Source organism: Orycteropus afer, unplaced genomic scaffold, assembly GCF_000298275.1.
Source record: "Orycteropus afer afer isolate SDZICR_OR568_19922 unplaced genomic scaffold, OryAfe1.0 scaffold00431, whole genome shotgun sequence".
Classification (NCBI taxonomy): Eukaryota; Metazoa; Chordata; class Mammalia; order Tubulidentata; family Orycteropodidae; genus Orycteropus; species Orycteropus afer.
In genome coordinates, this window is record NW_006922018.1 from 1,115,544 (window position 1) to 1,118,271 (window position 2,728).

Consider the following 2,728-nt stretch of genomic DNA (forward strand, 5'->3'; position numbering starts at 1 on the left):
TGGGGCTGGTGCGGGATCGGGCAGTGTTTCGTTCTGCTGTGCATGGGGTCGCTATGAGTCGGAAACGACTCGACGGCACTTAACAACAACAACAACTATCTAGTAACGGATTCCACCTTCTTCCCCCTTCCATCTCTGTTAGCCATCAAAGAAGGTTGCTTTCTGATGTGTCTACCTATTCTTTACTTTTAATAAAAGTGGTATCATGCAATATTTGTCCTTTTGTGTTTGACTTATCTCACTCAGCATAATGTCCTCCAGATTCATCCATATTATAAGATGTTTTGTGGATTTATCATTATTCTTTATTGTTGTATAGTATTCCATTTTATATATGTACCACAATTTGTTTATCCATTCATCCACTGATGGGCACTTAGGTTGTTTCCATCATTTTGCTATTGTGAATAATGTTGCAATGAACATGAGTGTGCATGTCTATTTGTGTCTCTGTTCTTATATCTCTAGGATATATACCTGGGAATGGGATTGCTGAATCATAAGGTATTCATATTTCTAGGATTTTGAGGAAGTGCCAATCAATTTTTCAGAGTGGTTTTACCATTTTTAAACCCACCAGCAGTATCTAAGAGTTCCAATCTCCATACAAACTTGCCAGCATTTGTTGTCTGTTTTGTTGGTCATTACCATTTTTGTAGGGGTGAGATGGTATCTCACTGTAGCTCTGATTGCCATCTCTCTAATAGTTAATGATCACAAGCATCTCTAGGTATTTTGTTAGCTTCCTCAATGTCCTCTTTGGTGGAGAATTTGATCATATTCTATGCCTTTTTTTTTTTTTTTTTTTTTAATTATTGGATTGTTTGTCTTTTGGTTGAGTTGTTGAAGTTTTCTATACATTTTAGAGATTAGACTGTTGTTAGATATGTTGTTACCAAAAGTGTTTTCCCAGTCTGTAGATTCTATTTTTACTCTTTTGGTAAAGTCTTTTGATGAGCAGAAGTATTTCATTTTTAGAAGGTTCCTGTTATCTAGTTATCTTCTGTTTGTGCGTTTTCAATTGTGTTTATAGTGCATTTCTAGCTTTGCCCCTATGCTATCTTCCAAGAACTTTATAGCTTTAGCTTTAACATTTAAGTCTTTGATCCATTTTGAGTTAGTTTTTGTATATGGTGTGAAATATAAATCCTGTTTTATTTTTCTGCAAATGGATATCCAGTTTTGCCAGCACCATTTGTTTAAGAGCCTGTTTCTTCCCTATTGAATGGACTTTGATCCTTTGTTGAAGACCAGTGGTCCATAGATTGATGGATTTACTTCTGGGTGCTCAATTCTCTTCCATTGGTCTGTGTTGGACCAGTATCAGGCTCTTTGAGTATTGTGGTTATATAGTAAATTTGAATTCAGGAAATGTGAGGCCTCCTACTTTCTTCTTCTTCTTCAATATTGCTTTAGCTATTCAGGGCCTCTTTCTGTTCCATATAAAGCTGAAGATTAGTTTTTCCATTTGGTTAAAGAATGTTGGGATTTGGATCAGGATTGCATTATATATATAGATCACTTTTGGATAGTTTTGACATTTTCACAATGTTAAGTCTTCCAATCCATAACCATGGATTTCTTTCATTTTGCAGTAGTTTGGTAATTTTCCTTGTATAAGTCTTTTCTGTCCATAGTGATATTTATTCCTACATGTTTTATTCTTTAGGGGGCTATTGTAAATGGTATTGTTTTCTTGATTTCCTTTTCAGAGTCCTCCTTGTTTGTGTAGAGGAAGCCAACCAATTTTGTGTGTTGATCTTGTACACTGACACTTTGCTGAAACTTTCTATTATTTCCAGTAATTTTTTTTGTGGAATTTCTGGGATTTTGTACATATAGGATTATGTCATCTGCAAATAGGGATAGCTTTACTTTTTCATTACCAATTTGGATACCCTTTATTTCTCTTTCTTGCCTTATTGTTCTGGCTAAGACTTCTAGTACGATATTGAGTAGGAGTATTTATAATGGACATCTTGTCTCATTCCAGTTCTCAAGAGGTGTTCTGGTTACCTAGTGCCTCTCTGACAGAAATATACCAGAAATGGGATGGCTTGAACAAACAAGAGTTTATTCTCTTACAGTTTGGAGGCTAGAAGTCCGAGTACAAAGTACCAGGCTTTAGGGGCTGGGTGAAAGCCCCTCAACCTTGGACTTCAGCTCTGCCTCTTGATCCTGGCCACTGAAGCTAGAGGCTTTTCTTCACTCAGGCAACTACTGGCTGCTGAAGCTAACAAGCCCAAAGTCAACAAATAAAATGGCACAGTCCCAATGTTACCAAACCACATGGCAGGCCATTAATTCAAGTCCATTGTAAGTCCCAAGGTCAGCAGAGCATGGCAGGCTGCTGAACAATGAGATGGCTACATTCAGGGTCGAAGCATGACATAAGCTAGAGACCATTCCCAAAGCTGCTGCTTATATATGGGAAGCAGACCACATACCCAAAAATAGTTACTCAGCTGCTCACAGTAGATTCCACCATGGGGTTGATTATCAGTCTCATCATGGGGAATACTACATCTAGCTGCCTAGCCACTCAACCAGGCCTAGCCAAATTGACACAAAAACATAACCACCACAAGAGGAATCCTATCAATTTCTTTCCCTTGAGAATAATGTTGACTGTTGCATTTGCATTGTTGTTGTTGTTGTTAAGTGCCGTCGGGTCGTTTCCGACTCATAGCGACCCCATGCACAGCAGAACGAAACACTGCCCGATCCC